The sequence below is a fragment of the Notamacropus eugenii genome, chromosome X (genome assembly GCF_028372415.1).
Source record: "Notamacropus eugenii isolate mMacEug1 chromosome X, mMacEug1.pri_v2, whole genome shotgun sequence".
NCBI classification, from domain to species: Eukaryota; Metazoa; Chordata; class Mammalia; order Diprotodontia; family Macropodidae; genus Notamacropus; species Notamacropus eugenii.
This window is the reverse complement of record NC_092879.1, coordinates 529237-547003: the sequence shown is the minus strand read 5'-3', so window position 1 is coordinate 547003 and position 17767 is coordinate 529237.

The window sequence follows — 17767 nt, the reverse complement described above, 5'->3', positions numbered from 1 at the left end:
GAAGTTTGATCTCTCTCTCCTCCCCACCCCATTTACCTCATAACCTCAAAAGTTCCATGATTCTATTGAGTTCTATTGAGCCACATGGTGCAGTCTACTCTCTCCATCCCACCCACCCCCAATGCACCTTGTTGGTCTTCATAAGTTGCTATAGAAAAAAATCTAATAAGCAGCCTCTGGCATTGGTTTTCTCTAATCTTATTCTAGGCTAGTCCTCATACAATACTACTCGTCATCCATGATCAAGTCCCTACTAACTTGATAGAACCTGCCAAAGCATGTGCTCTGCTGGCTTAGCTTTTTGGAACCTAATATGACTTGAGTGTTAGGGAATATTGAAGAAAAGGCTTCATGGAAGACAGATTCCCTACCGTATATATTATTTTATAGGGAGAATCAATCGACTGTGAAGGAAGTGGCTAGAAGTAGAAAATCCGCACCATCTTCCCTCCCGCCCCCCGCAAAAACAAAAATAGAAACAAAAAAAAAGATGTGGTGGAGCCAGATAAACAATGTCATATTGTTTTATCATGAATCACATTGGACTTATTGCTTCCGTATGTTCCATTATTCGTGTGTGTCTAAGTATCACTCTGACTACATGTAGTATTATCCTATTACACATTCCAGAGGAACACCAATTTCTATAACTCATTAAGATTCATCTTTTTAGTAAACAATGAAATGTAATAAGAAAATTAAACACTGGTATATCTAAATGGGGATTGGTTGAAGGAACAGTAAGTGTTTAAGCTTACAAAAAAGAAGACAGGTGGGAGATGACAGCTGTCTTCAATTTTTGAAGAGTTATAACGTAGAAAAGGGATTGTACAGATATATTCTTGTCTCCTAAAAACAGAGGAAAATACAAGGAGCAATGTCGGGGCATAATGGTAAAAAAAAAAAAAAGTTTTAACAAACAGCTTTAGGGGGTGAGGGGAAGTGCTTTAAGGTTTAAAGTACATTGTTAACCATTTTTCACCCTTTTCCTAAATCTGGTATAATAAAACAATAAAGTATGAAAAACAAATAAACAAACAAAAATAACAGAATGGAAAAGCAAAGAGAACCTCACTGCAGGATCAGGTAGACTACATTTGCACCACACACACTCCAGATTCTGCGAGAAGTCAGGTGATAGGAAGAAGAGTGTCATCTTAATTGGCTTTGAAGGATCAAAGATCCTAGGCAACTGTATCAATAAAATTGACCTCAGTTCCACTCCTTTATTTGGAAAGTCTCTAGCACAAACTCTGGACCTTGGGCAAATTCACTTCCAGCAATGGTATTCAGTGTTCTGAGGAGAGCCACCTCCCCAACTCCTCATTCTGTAACTGAGTGCTTTCACCATCCCCAACCCCCACAATTCCCAACATACCCAGAGTGAATGGGGACTACACGATTTTTGTTGGGAAGTGAACAGTGGTTCTAGTGTCCCTTAAGTCTGGGATGTGGCCAAAAACATGCCCACATAAATACAGTTTGATACCAGATTCCCCCAGTCTGTCTGGGGCATGAGCAATCAGTATTGTCATGCTAGATTCTATATGCTGAAGTTTGTACTAAAGGAAGATTGTTTGAAGGAGGCTTCCAGGCCAACCTGCACAAAGAGCTGCTCCTGTGTGAACCAGGGCTGGGTAGGGAGCATAAAATCTAATTGAGAGTCTCTGGGAAGGGATAATTGCCTGAATGGCTTCAAAACTGGAGAGGAGGAGGGACTGGACAAGTAGAGGAGAAGATTATCAATTATCAATTATCCATTTGATGAACTCATCAATTAAAGTGATTGGTTAGTAATATCTGCTTCCTGCTTTTTCTCCTGATGGTTTCCTAGATTTACCTGATTCATGACCTGTTCCATTGTTATTGATTTAGTCTTTCCTCCTGGAAGAAGACCAATGGTATCAGGAAGGCCGTATCTTGACTTACAAGTGAATTGGATACTAACGAGACAGAGTTTGGCAAAGTCACCAGTCTCACTGTCTCCTCCAGAGTCATCTGAATCCATTGACAAGATGTGGATCAGGATGACTGAAGATCTTCCCTTATGCTGTGGAAGTCCTGTCCCATTATTTGACTCCAGGCACCTGCCCCTCACCTTACCAGGAGGATCGTATTGAGGATACGAATATGTCTGGGCCACTTGTGATCTAAGTCCTCTGGGGGCTGTGCCACAAAAACAGAATACACTAATGAGCCCGACCCTGGTGCTTGCCAAATTAGGGAACTTTATGATAAGCTGGGTTTGTGAGCCACGAGTATCTGATGGACAGATGCAGATGCAAGATGCAAGTACTCAGGGTTCTCATCTACACAGACACACTCCCAACCCCCACTCTTGCACCCGAGCAGTTTTTAAACTGTGGCTTATGATTTCTGAGTGACGAGTCAAACAAACAAGATTTCAGGCCACCATCTGAAGGCTGGCCAACAAGTCAACTGCCCTGAGGTGGAGAGACCAGTTTGGGGTGCAATTTGCTGATTCAATGGCACTGAACACACATTTTCTAAATTCTCTTATACAAATAGCATCTCCAAAGTACGAATCAGTGTCACAGACCAATGTGGAGCCTTCCCACTCATGCTTCCACCTTAGCTTTGGGAGAAGGTAGCACCAGAAATTGAATGCTGTCTTTTTGCTATACAAGCATTCTCTCCCAGCTCCAAGTCTAACATGGGTCCAGTTATATAGAGCTGGTAGGCTTAAGGGTTAATTATTTCCAGCTGTAATAGTAAGATGTGGCTGAAACTCTCCCTCAGCCCTACCAATGGGGCTAATTCTAATTCCACCTTCCTGATTGGGCCTTCTTGGTTAATACTGAGGGACCTCTCCTTTGATACAGATCTATGTTCCCATGTGACTCTATATTTGGCTGAGTTGATATTCATCTGTCCATGTCCTCTTATGAAATACTTGGTAATGAGAGTCAACAAAACATTTTGAGACATTCTGCTGTAATTGGATGCAATGTACACTTCAAATAATCACCCAAAGGCCACTCCCAATTTGTATGACGCCAGCCTCTACCTCCACCCTGGCCACTACCTCTATCCCCTGATCCCTAGTCATCTCAAACCTGTATCCAGTCAGTTGCAGAGTTTTGTCATTGTCACCTCCTCGGATTGTTTTGTATCCGTTGCCACTCGTCTCACAATACCTATTCACTTCTTACCTGGGCTATTTCTAGTAGCCTCCTCTCAATTCAGGATTTCCCATATATCTGATTTTTCATTCACTCTATAGTCTACAGAATGTAAAAAGTGCTTGACACATAGTAGGTGCTCAATAAATATTAATGAATTGAAAGCAGATACATGCCAAATGTTTGATGACCAATTAAATGTTGTTGATGCACATAGATCAGTCTTTCACAGACATCTTGTGGTCAGAAGTGAATGTACAGTTCATGTAATATGAATCCATAAATGTTTATTGAATTGAACTGAAAAGTTGGTGCATAATTAATGAGTGTTGACCAATTAATTGCCCTTGAGGGACATAGCACAGTCTTTCATTGACATTGCCTATTCAAACAGGATACTGCAGTTTACTAAATAATTTACGGGAATGAAAAATACACCAAAAGTCATCATTGAATGACATCAAAAATGATCATCATTTCGCTGTTACTTTAAGGCTGCTATCTTTTGTACAGCTCCTAATATTATAGTCAGGCAAATTCCAGAGTCTAAATTTATTGGATTTGAACTTGTAAGTCAGTATATTCCTGGTTAAGGGAAAAAGAATGAAGTTAAATGAAGTCCTGAATTTATGGCAGTGAGTAACGAATTCCTTCAGTGCAAATAGGAATTCAGGTCAAATCATTAGTATTAAAATAACCTATGAAACTCTTCATTATGACAAAGGTAATTGATATAGAATAAGAATTCATAGCAGTGGAGACACCACTGAGTTGGTTTAACCCTTCAATGTACCTGTTAATTGGGTTAAAAAGAGCAATATTTACAGTAACTGAACACAAAAGTACGAGTGATTTCCATTTCGAAGGAAATTTATGAAAGAAACATCAAATATTTGAATGAGACTTGACCATTGTGTAATCAGGCATGCAAGTAACTAGTGGAGCTGTGAGCAGGGCTAGTAAGTTCAAAAAACAATAACCCTGGGAGTATACAAAACCTGATGGTAAATGAGACTGCAACTGTAGTCATTGTGATCAGTAGTAGGGCTGGAATTCCAAAAAAGCTCCTCTACTTCCAAATGCTAAATTGGAGACCATCCATCTCCCACTGTCATATTCCATTCTAAACAAAGCCATCTCTCTCTGTCTCTACCCATCCTTCCTTCACTCTCTCCCTCTCTGTCCCTCTGTCTCTTTCACTTTCTCTCTTTCTCTCTGTCTCTCTCTATCTCCTTTCAGGCACTGCCAAGCTTATGTGGTGCATATATGTTATCTTAGCTCCCTCTGTGCTCAGTCATTCACATAACACCTTCAAGGAGTCCTTGGGATCTCGGAATGACGGATGTAGAGACACAGGAGATGTCAGGGGCTGTCTAGTTCTACGCTTCTAAATTTGTAAAGTATGAACCTGGAAACCGCAGGGGTCACGTGATTCATCTAAGAGCATACAGTTACTAAGTATCTGAGGCAGGATTTTAGCCTGACTTGAAATTCAGTGTTGCATCCACTACCTCCTGCTCTCTTCTGTTATGCTGCCTTTTATGTCACTAAGCTACTCTAGCACTAAAGTTGTAAGGAAAGATTGGGGTTATTTGATGGGAAAGGAAAAATTATTTCCCCTAAGTGGAAAAGTTCCTCTATTAAACACTCAGTAGATGCTTACAGACCTGAACTGAATTCTTTGGCTTCCTTTCTACCTAATAGTCTATCCTGAAGTTGTCACTTCCTTTATCCCTGCTTTGCCCATACAGAAATTTAGGTTATGAGATAGTAAAGATAGAAAAATATATCAAAGTCATAGTTTCATTACCAAAGATGATATGTCTCCTAAAGACATCCTAACATGGAAACAAGTGAATCCCAATAATACTCACTTAGACCTCAGGGCAGCCTGTGATGACATGTTAGCACAACCACACTGTGCTTCTCATGAAAGCATTCTGTCTAATGGGAGTCTGGTTGGAATGCATCCTCTTCTTCTCACCCAGCTCCATATATCTGAGGATTACAGTAGGGATCAGGGTTTCGAGTATTGTCATCAAAGAGCAAAATCTAAGACTGCTTATAAAAACTGCCTCCGGGGTGATCTTTTCCCAGAAAAAAAACTTCTTTCTACAGCTACTGTGCTCTTAAAGACACAGACTAATGGTACACTTGAACCCAGTTGGTTTGGTCTCAGGTGATCATTCACAAAACACCACAAAGACATTGACAATGAATCTGCTATGCTTAGAAAAGACATGATCTGAATGTCAACAGAGTATTTTGTTCAACTTCCCATTCTAAGATCTGACAGGGGACAAAAGAGCAAAGAAAATCTTGGAGAACTTTGGCTATGTGGAGGAGGTGCAATAATTAGCAAAGATTTCTTAGGCTCAAAAATGTTGAGAAAGAACTGAGCAAAAGATGGCCAAAAAAGTTCTGAGTTATCAATTCCTTGTTCATCGATTTTTAATTCAGTTCATTCGAGAAAAACCCTATTTGTTGGGCTCTTAATGCCTGCCCAGCACAGGGATAGGCTCTGTGAAGAGGGGAAGGTAGAGAATGAGACAGAGGAACAGTGAGGAGTAAAGGGACAGCACTCTCTGGAAGATGAGGTCTCAACTTTTCTCCCATAACTAAATGGGTTTGCTCTTTTGTTTTCCTTCCCCTTTTCCCTCACCTTGAAGTTACCAAATTAGACCTTGCTTTATAATAACAATGCTCCTTACCTGGACACAGAAGCAGGAAATGGGGTCAACAGGGCCACTTGGTGGTAGATTAAAAGGAGTTTGTATTTGCAGTCAAAGAGGTCCTGGCTCAAATCCTACCTTAATTTTAATTTAATGATTGGTTATTAACATAGTAGAATTGGAAATAGAAAACTGGATTCGAAGCAGAGCCTATTACAAGGCCAATGACTACCGCTGTAGCCTTGCCATCTGATATTTCATACACCCAGGGTTATTGGGTTTGGGTTTGATATTGGCTTTGTTTTGTTTTGAACTAGCCCTAGCCAGAGCACTTAGTGGAGTGGATAAAGTACAGAGCATGGAGTCAGGAAGATCTCAGTTCAAGTCTGGCTTCAGATACTTACTGTGTTGTCAATTCAGGTAACTCTTATTTGTCTTGTTTCCTCATAAGTTAACTGGAAACACATTGGAGGAAGAAATAGTAAACTACTCCAGTATCTTTGCCAAGAAAACTACATGGATAAAAATCTATTTCATCACATAAAGTCTGATACCAGCTAAAGTCTGACATCATTGAATGACTGAACAATAACACACACAAGAAACATATTTACGTGAATGCCTGGTAAAATGTCAAACAAACTTGATATTTCTTTAACAAAATCCCTTGAGAACAAAGATGTTTCTTTTGTTTGCTTTATGCACTCAAAATTTTTGACTCCTTTTGTTGGGCAACATTAAACCATTTTCCATCTAACCATATTGGAAGGTAAAATCAACCCAAAGCTGTCCACACTGCAATGAATGCATATCCTGTATCAAATGACTTCCAATATGATGGAGCATTTATTAGATAATTTTGACGGTGATGATTTCATCTGAATTTGTATTCACGTTGATTGACATTTCATTACATAAGTGAAGGATTTTTATTTAATTTCTTTCTGCCTGTTTGACAGGAAAGGAGCTGTAATGTGGGCTGTAATTGAATAAAATTGGATTTAAAATGAGTAGGGTGCTTCGACATGAGATGAAAAACTAAAAATATAATATCTGCATTGGCCACAGGCCAGGATTCTCAGTTGTATGACATATTCCTCTCTGGCCTCAGACTTTCATTATGATGCAATATAACGTCTGTCCACAAGACTGAAGAAAAAACTGCCAAATTCTGGAATGTCGATTTTGAGGAGGAGATGTCAGGAAAGACTGTGCTATAATATTCCTCAGTATCATTCTTTTGACTAGCAGAGGTCAACAAAAGACTGTTACAATTTTCAATGACACTAAATTGGTTAAAAAACATGTGTTAAAAGCCTAAAATGGGTCACACTCTGCTCTAGGTATTAGGAATCCAAAGACAAAAATGAAATGGTTCCTGCCTTGTTGACACAAAGCCTGCAGACATTAAACAGATGATGTCCCTCTAAGAAGAGAAAGGCAGAAAAGACATCTGGCAGTTGGGAGATCAAGGAGACATTACAGAAAAGGCCCCTGGGTAGCATAAAGCCCCGTTGGGAACAATCTCTGGGGCCTATCGCCAGGTTCCCTGTGGAGAAGGGATTGAATGAGGGCTTTATTGTATTTACTTTTGTAAGAGACATTGCACCTTTCTAGCACAGAAGAGCACAGAAAAGGAGATGCCCTCCCCACAAACCCATCCAAGCAGTGCCATAGCAGACAGTTCATGGGGGCCTCTAATTTTAGACCTGAAAACGACTGAGAGTCAACCTCTCATTTTCTACCTGAGACACAATGATTCCTCCCTATGAAATCCCTGACAAGAGGCCATCCATTCTCTGCTTGCAGGTCTTTCAATAATGGAGAACTCACTACCTCCCCACCTAGGTCATTCCTTTTGAAAGTGCAGTTTTTCATTATGAAGGCAAATCTGCATTCCTGCTATCGATTCATTAATAGATAAATCTCAGAAGTATTTCTTAAGCACCTACTATGTGTCAGGCACTTTATTTTTGCCTTTCTGCTTCTTTATTCTGAAGCTAGAACAAAGTTTTATCCCTTTGCCTTGGGACAGGCATTCATATGATGTCAGGACAGCAACCACTACCTCTGCTGTCTTCTATTTTCAGAGTGAAATGCCACATCCTTATACATTCATGGAATTTAGAGCTGGCAGGGTTCAGTCCCCTCTCCGTAAACTACAAGACACAAGCCTGGAGAGGCAGGTTCAGTGACTTGCCCAGGGTCTCACAGGCAGTAGGGAGTAGAGCTGGAGCTCAAAGTGAGTTTCTGATTCTACATTCAGAGCTACTTCCACTACACAACACTCCTCCTTTTATTTGTTCCTCATAGGGTGAATTGTCCAGGTCCCTCATCATCCCTGCCTGTCAATGCCCTTATTAAATGTAGATCCTAAAAGTGAACATAATACTCTAGTTGAGGTCTGACCAGGACCACAGATAATTTCACCTATGTTGGCATGATTATTTTATCCAGACCCGTGATTTCAGTGGTTTAGGGTCTTTCCCGCTTTGGAGACTCCTGCATTTCATGTCAATCAGTTACAGATTTGGGAGTTGCCTGGGAAACAGAGGGGTTAAATGATTTGCTTATGGTCATGTGGCTTAGACTGTAGGTAAGGCATGGGCCCAGGTGTTCCTAGTAGTAAGATTGGCCCTCTATTTGAATCATGTGACTCTCAAGAGGAAGAAGTTTAAACAGATTATTGAAATTGAAAGATGAAGTTATTATACTTGTAACTTAACAGAAATCTGATATTCTTAATATTTTTCATAATGACATGGCTTCCAAAACCATGTGAGTTTTGTTCTTCCAGAGGAATTTAGGAGTCTCTCTGCCAAGTCAAACCCAGGAACTATATGAACGCTATTACAAAACACTGTTCACCCAAGTAAAGACAGATCCAAATTCTTGGGAAAATGTCATTTGCTCATATTTAGGCAGAATCAATAGAATACAAATGAAAATTTAACAAAAAGTAATTTACTTATTCAATACCATACCAATCAAAGTACCAAAATCATGTTATTGCAACTAGAAAATATAATAACAAAATTCCTAGGGAAGGAGAAAGTATCCAGAATATCAAGGGAATTAAGGAAAAGGATGGGAAGGTGGTTTAGTTGTACAAGATCTTAAATTGTTTTATGAAGCAGCAATCATCAAAACTACTTGATACAGACTAAGAAATAGAGTGGTGGATCAGTGGAATAGTTGAAGTATGCGAGACAGAATAGTCAATGACAATAATAATCTACTGTTTAATAAACACAAAGACTCCAGCTTCTGGGATAAGAACTCACTATTTAACAAGAACTGCAGGGAAACTAGAAAATCTTATGGCAGAGAGTATGCATAGACCAACATATTACCATGCATACCAAGATCCAGTCAAAATGGGGACACAATTTAAATATAAAGTCTGGTACTATAATTAAACTGGGAGAGGAATAGATCTCCTGTCAGATTTATGGAAAAGAGAAGACTTTATGGCCAAATGAGATAGAGAATATTGTAAAATGCAAAATGGATGATTTTGATTACATTAAATTGAAAAGCTTTTATACAAATGACACCAATGCCACCATAATTAGAACGGAAACAGAAAGTTGGGAAACAATATTTACAACCAGTGTCTGTGATGGTCTCATCTCTAAAATATAGAGAAAACTGAGTCAAATTGATGAGTGTAAGTCATTCCCCAATTCATAAATGGTTAAAGGATGTGAACAGGCAGTTTTCAGATGAAGAAATTAAAGCTACCTACACTCATATGAAAAAAATGATCTAAATCACTATTGATTAGAGAAATGCAAGTTAAAACATCTCTGAGGTAATAACCTCACACCTATCACATTGCCTACCATGAAAAAAGAGGAAAATCGTAAATTTGGGGAAGATGTGGAAGAGTTGGAACCCTAATGCATTGTCGATGGAGTTGTGAACTGATTCAACCATTCTGGAGAGCAATTAGGAATGATGCTGGAAGCCCTATAAAACTGTGCATACCCTTTGAGCCAGCTATAACTCTTCTAGGTCTATATACCAAAGAGATCATAAAAATGGGAAAAAGACCCACATGTACGGACATATTAATAGCAGCTCATTTTGTGATGGCCAAGAATTGGACATTGAGGAGAGGTCCATTGGGGAAAGGCTGAACAAACTGTAGCATATGAATGCAATGAAATACTATTATTCCATCAGAAATAGTGAGCAGGGGGAGGAGCCAAGATGGCGGAGTAGAAAGATACGTATATGCTAGCTCCTAACCCACAGACCATAATATACCTGTAAAGAGGAACTCCCAACAAATTCTGGAGGAGCAGAAGCCACAGAACAATGGAGTGGAGGAGATTTCTTTTCCAGAGAGACCTGAAAAACTGACATGAAAGGTCCGTTGCACCCTGGACCCGGAGCAGAGCCCAGCCCTGCCTTGGCTGTGTGGCATAGAAAGGAGCAGATCCGAGCAGGTTTCAGGGACAGAATCTCCAGCATCAGTGCAGGTCCCTCCACCCACAGGCACCAAAGGTCAGTGAGAGGGCCTTTTCAGCTTGCCAAGAGGGAAGCAGGGTGTCTCCATAACTCAGGCCCCCTTGGAAGGCAGCAGCTGAGGCAAAAGGGGACAGGGGCTCCCAAAGCAGGCAGGAGCTTGGATCCATTGTTGAAGGTCTCCACATAAACCCCCTGAGGGAACTGAGCCCCTTGTGGCAGGCCCTGCCCCGACCAGAGCAGCTGAATTTAATCTCACACTGAACAGCAGCCGCACCCCTGCCGAAAGCCCTGAGGTTGGGAAGCAGCATTTGAATCTCAGCCCCCAAACACCAGATGGGCGGATCTGGAGATGAGGTGGGGGTGGAGAGGAAACACAGAAGTCAATTAACTGGCTGGGAAAATGCCCAGAAAAGGGGGAAAAAATAAGACCATAGAAGGATACTTTCTTGGTGAACAGATATTTCTTCCCATCCTTTCTGATGAGGAAGAACAATGCCTACCATCAGGGAAAGACATAAAAGTCAAGGCTTCTGTATCCCAAACATCCAAAATAAATATTCATTGGGCTCAGGCCATGGAAGAGCTCAAAAAGGATTTTGAAAATCAAGTTAGAGAGGTGGAGGAAAAAGTGGGAAGAGCAATGAGAGAGATGCAAGAAAAGCATGAAAAGCAAGTCAACACCTTCCGAAAGGAGACCTAAAAAAATGCTGAAGAAAATAACACCTTGAAAAATAGGCTAACTCAATTGGCAAAAGAAGTTCAAAAAGCCAATGAGGAGAAGAATGCTTTCAAAAGCAGAATTAGCCAAATGGAAAAGGAGGTTCAAAAGCTCACTGAAGAAAATAGTTCTTTCAAAATTAGAATGGAACAGATGGAGGCTAATGACTTTATGAGAAACCAAGAAATCACAAAACAAAACCAAAAGAATGAAAAAATGGAAGATAATGTGAAATATCTCTTTGGAAAAACAACTGACCTGGAAAATAGATCCAGGAGAGACAATTTAAAAATCATGGGACTACCTGAAAGCCATGATCAAAAAAAGAGCCTAGACATCATCTTTCATGAAATTATCAAGGAAAACTGCCCTGATATTCTAGGACCAGAGGGTGAAATAAGTATTCAAGGAATCCACAGATCACCTCCTGAAAGAGATCCAAAAAGAGAAACTCCTAGGAACATTGTGGCCAAATTCCAGAGTTCCCAGGTCAAGGAGAAAATATTGCAAGCAGCTAGAAAGAAACAATTCAAGTATTGTGGAAATACAATCAGGATAACACAAGATCTAGCAGCTTCTACATTAAGGGATTGAAGGGCTTGGAATAAGATATTCCAGAAGTCAAAGGAACTAGGACTAAAACCAAGAACCACCCACCCAGCAAAACTGAGTAGAATACTTTAGGGGAAAAAATGGTCTTTCAGTGAAATCGAGGACTTTCAATCATTCTTGATGAAAAGACCAGAGCTGAAAAGAAAATTTGACTTTCAAACACAAGAATGAAGAGAAGCATGAAAAGGTAAACAGCAAAGAGAAGCCATAAGAGACTCTACTAAAGTTGAACTGTTTACATTCCTACATGGAAAGACAATATTTGTAACTCTTGAAACTTTTCAGTATCTGGGTACTGGGTGGGATTACACACACACACACACACACACACACAGCACAGAGTGAATTGAATAGGATGGGATCATATCTTTAAAAAGTGAAAGTAAGCGGTGAGAGAGAAATATATTAGGAGGAGAAAGGGAGAAATGGAATGGGGCAAATAATCTCTCAAAAAAGAGGCAAGTAAAAGACTTTTTAGTGGAGGGAAAAAGAAGGGAGGTGAGAAAAAAAAACATGAAGTTTACTCTCATCACATTCCACTAAAGAAGGAATAAAATGCACACTCATTTTGGTATGAAAACCTATCTTACAATACAGGAAAGTAGGGGAGAAGGGGATAAGTGGGGGGGGGGGAGGATGATGAAAGGGAGGGCAATGGGAGGAGGGAGCAATTTGAAGTCAACACTCTTGGGGACGGACAGGATCAAAAGAGAGAATAGAAGCAATGGGGGGCAGGATAGGATGGAGGGAAATATAGTTAGTCTTACACAACACAACTATTATGGAAGTCATTTGCAAAACTACACAGATATGGCCTATATTGAATTGCTTGCCTTCCAAAGGGAAGGGGTGGGGAGGGAGGAATGAAGAGAAGTTGGAACTCAAAGTTTTAGGAACAACTGTCGAGTACTGTTCTTGCTACTAGGAAACAAGAAATACATGTAATGGGGTATAGAAAGATATCTTGCCCTACAGGGTGAAAGAGAAGATGGGGACCAGGGAAGAGAGGGATGTTAGAAGAGAGGGCAGACTGGTGATAGGGGCAATTAGAATACTCGGTGTTTTGGCGTGGGGAGAAGGGACAAATTGGGAGAAAATTTGGAACCCAAAATTTTGTGAAAATGAATGTTAAAAGTTAAATAAATAAATTAAAAAAATAAATAGTGAGCAGTTAGCCTTCAGAGAAGCCTGGGAAGACTTCAATGAACTGATGTCTAGTGAAGTAACCAGAAGAAGGAATAAATTGTACATAGTAGCAACAGCATTGTGAGGTGACTAGCTTTGGTAGACTTACCTCCTCTTAGCAATGCAAAGACTTAAGACAAATCCAAAAGACTCATGATGTAAAACGCTATTCACATCTAGAGAAAGAATTATGGAGTCTGAATACAGATGAAAGTACACTATTTGTTCTCTCTCTCTTTTTTTCTTGTTTCTACTTTCTCATGGTTAGTCCCATTGATTTACATTCTTCTTTACAACATGACCGAAGTGAAAATATGATTAATATGAATTCATATGCAGTGTATGTAGAGCCTATATGAGGTTGAATGCCATCTTGGGGAGGGGGGAGGAACTGGAAGTGGGGGAAATTTGGAACAGAAATTCTTATGTAAGTGAATGTTGGAAACCAAAAATTAATTATTAAATGAGTATTTTAAAGAAGTGCATTTTTGCCAGATATATTAAAAAAAATTCATTGATTTAAACAAGTTGATTCAAGAAAAGTGTAGCATATGTGTTAAACGATGAAATTGAAAGTTTTACTGAAAAAGTCAACATATGGAAGAATTGGGTGGAAAATGGTTCTTTCGAATTTTTTATAGCTACAGATGATTTCATAATTGAAAAATAACCTTCCCAAAGCTTTAATTATAAGAGTTTCAGTTGATCTCTTGAGGTCCATGGAGAAAATGTTTCAGAAATACTTCCCTTCAAATTTTGATTCTACAAAAGTTAATTTGGGTTTACAAACCATACTCAACTGAAATTAAAAAAAATAGTCATCTTGCTTTCAAAGTTCATGAAGAATTTGCCGAGTTATCAGGCGACAAATTGAAAACTTGAATTTTATAAGAAGATCATTCAATGAAATTTGTCTTGCCGTTAGTACAGGGTCTCCAACAATTTCTGAAATGGCCTTCAATATACTTCTGCGATTTTGTACTATTTATTGTGGCTGTGTGGCATTCTCAGATTTGGTGATTATGAAGTGAACATAGTGATCAACTCTAAAAAACATCGAAGCTGCTCTGTATCCTGCACTATTAAATATTCTGCAAGATTTAATTCTTTATGTAAAAATATATAAGCATAAGCCAAGATGGCAGAGTTATTGGTAACTGCTGTCTCCTTCCACTTGTTGACTGAACCAAACAAATACAGCAAAGGAAAAGAAACCCATGTTTTTTGTTGAATGTATTATTGTATGTAGAGGAAAAAGTGGGGTTTTAATTTCATAGGATTACATAGAATGTGAAATATATTTTTAATCAAGCAGTGGCCAGGAAATACAACTTAAGGCTGTATGAATTGAAGTACATCTCTCCCAGGCCTTGCCATTTAAATCAACAGCAGTGTGCCAGAAGAGAAGAAATGTTATGCACTGCAACTTAAAACTGAATATTCTCTACAAAAGCAAAATAAACCACCACAAATTATCTTTCAAATCGTTAAAATGAGAGGGAAAAAAAGGTCAATTCATCAGTCCAGGGTAATGATAATGAAAAAAGTCAGATTTTTTTTATGTGGATGTAAGGCCCCACAGCTAAGCCTTTAAAAATCAATTTATCCCTAAGTGAAAACCTCAAATTTTTAACGATGGAGTGCAATGATTTTTATGAAAATAAGTGAAAGATTTTTTGTTTTGTTTGGCCCTGGATGCTGTAAAAGGTAAAGGAAGCAGGTTTTAGCTGAAAATATGGAGCATTTCTTAACAATTATAGCTGTCAAAAATGCTTGATCAGTAAAGGTCTCCCAGCATCAGATAAGAAGCAATTCATGATTCAGGTAGGGGGATTAGATGAGAACCTTGCAGGTTCTCCCCAATTCTTCAGTTTTACGATTCTAAAATGAATTCAATGATGTTTTTAGTTTAGATCCCACTAATTTGGAATATGTGACAAATATAGCTACTATCTAGACTGAAGTTCATTTCAAGACTATGACAAAGAGATTGCTAAGCAAATGAATAGGGTAAGCAAGGGTAGGAGAGGAATGTTTAATAAAATTAAAATTTTAAGCCCTTTAAAAGCCCTTTAAGCCCTTTAAAAGCATCATTCATATCATTTTAAGCCCTTTAAAAGCCCTTTAAGCCCTTTAAAAGCATCATTCATATGTTAACCACATGACTACAAATTTTTATATATTAAATAAATATGGAAATAACTTTAGGCAACATGAGTTCATGTTGGCACATGTGACAAGATAATAACCCTGTATTTCTTTAAAATGGTTACTAATTTAATTAAGGTTAGCTTTTCCCCTCAATTGATCCAGGTTCATAAGGTTTTATTTCAGTTCCAAAAGCCACATTGTATAATGATAATACTAATGATACTAAAAATAATAATACTAATGAATTTGTTTACTATTTTATTGTAAGGCAAAGTAAAAATTTCAACTTGCTTCCATATATAACCAACATATTGTAATGCCGATTCAAAGTATTCCTTTTTTTCTTCTCTGGTTCTGTAGAAAAAGGTTGAATTTTAAAAGGATTCCATGTCACTGTTAAGGAATATTACAAATCAAACACTTAGGAAAGATTACAAATGTTAATATTACACTACTTAGAAAAGAATCAGGAATTTCACTTTCCTTTATACTATTCCTCTGTTTTTTAGTATCAAGACCAGAATTGTCATAGGGCACCTATGTTCAAATTATCCTCAACATTCATAATTCTAAAAGATCATATTAAAAGGCAGACAATTATCTTTGTATCTGTTCTAACATATTCAGAAAATGAAGCAGCTCACTGAGCAGTATATGTTTTTCTGCATTAATACACTTTCTCAGCAGCTTTTCTTGATAGAACATTTATAATTTCTCCTGTTTTATTTAATCTGATGGTGAACAATCTACTAGAAAAAGTCAAGGAGTCATGAGACCTATGTTATCCCAATTTTATATAAAGCTTGCTGATGGTTTTAAATAGATGCTGTTTATCATTTTAAATAAAACTCTGTTCTTTCCTATACTCTCTATGGTTTTAAATAGAAATGGGTTTTGTATTTTGTTGAAAGCTATTTCTGTATCTAGTGAGATAATTACATGATTTCTGCAAGCTTTTTTTATTGATATGCGCAATTATGCTGATAATTTTCCTAATCTTCCTCTAGCCCTGTGTTCCTTGTATAAATGCCACCTAGTCATAGTGTATTATCCTTGCAAAAAAGTTGCTATGACCTTTTCGCTAATATTCTATTTAACGTTTGCATCTATATTCATTGGCGAAATTCATCTAAATTTTTTCCTCTGCTTTGGATCATTTTGGTTTAGCTATCAGCACCATATTTGTGTCATGATAAAGAACTTGGTAGGACACATTTTTTTTTTTTTTTACCAATTTTTCCAAATAGTTTATGGAGAATTGGAAATCATTTTTCTTCAAATGTTTAGTGGAATTTACTTGTAAATACGTCTGATCATGGCGATTTTTCCTTAGGTAACTCACTGACATCTTGTCCAATTTCTTTTGTTGAAATGTCATTATATAAATATATTTTCTCCCTTCTCTTAGTCTAGGCAATTTATGTTTCATGTATTTAACTTTGTTCCTTATTTTCTGCTTAGATTTATGCAGTTCTGAGAGTGGAAGGTTGAGATCACCCAGTAGCATAGTGTTGGTCCCTATTTCTTCCTGTAACTCACTTGCTTTTTCCTTTAATAATTTGTTTGTTATACCATTTGGTACATGAATAAGCAAGTATGGACATTACTGTATTGTCAATAGACAATATGTCTATTGTCCTTTTAGCAGGATGTCGTTTCCTTCCTTATTCTTTTTAATTAGACCTATTTTTGCTTTTGCTTTGTTAGGATCAGGATTGCTATCTCTGCTTTTTATTTATTTTTTTTCCATCAGCTGAAGCATAATATATTTTGCTAAGGCCCTTTAGCCTTGTTCTGTGTGGATCTACCTGCTTCAAATATGTTTCTTGTAAACAACATATTGTAGGATTACGATTTTTAATCTATTCTGCTACACACTTCTATTTTATGGGGGAATTCATCCCATTCACAGTTGTGTGTGTTCATCCTTCACTGTCGAAGAAGACCATGTCATCAGAGAAATAATGACGACTTGCGCTTGATTTTTTTGAGAGACAGAGGGCTGTGCAGGTCATCAGCCTCACTTCTCCTCCACAGCTGTCTGAATCCAGTGACCAGATATTCATCAGAATGACTGGAGATGAGCCAGGACGAGGCAATTGGGGTTAAGAGACTTGCCCAAGGTGACACAACTAGTGAGTCTCAAGTGTTTGAGGTGAGATTTGAACTCAGGTCCTCCTGACTCCTGCACTGGTGCTCTATCCACTGCACCACAGAGCTGCTCCTCTAGTTCAGAGTTATGATTGCTCTGTCTTGCTCTACATCCTATTTCCCCTACTGTTTATGTTGTTTTCTGTCCTTTTCCCTTTTCCTGCTCACCAATGTTTTGCTTTTGATCACAACCTCCTTTCTTCCCTCCCTTCCATCAGCCCTGCCCCCCTTTCCCTTCTCCTTTCCCCTACTTCTCCCCTCACGTTTTCACTCCTTCTATCCATGACCTATCTTTTCTTTGCCTTTTTACCTTCCTACTTCCTGTAGTGTACTTTAGGTATACCTGATAGGTATACCTGGGTACGTTATTCTCTCTTTGAGCCAAACCTAATGAGTATAAAGTTCAAACAATGTTCACCTCCCTCTTTTCATTCCCTCTACTGTAAAATATCTTAACATCTCTTCAAAAGATGTCATTTACTCTTTTTTGCCCCTTCCTTTTTTCCTTCCACACACACAATACCTTTTTTATCTCATAACTAATATTTTATCATCACATCAAAGTCACCTTATATCCATGCTCTCTATGTATACCCCTACTAAATGTCATAAGAAGGACATAGTTCTCAAGCACTACCTATATTATCTTACCATGTAGG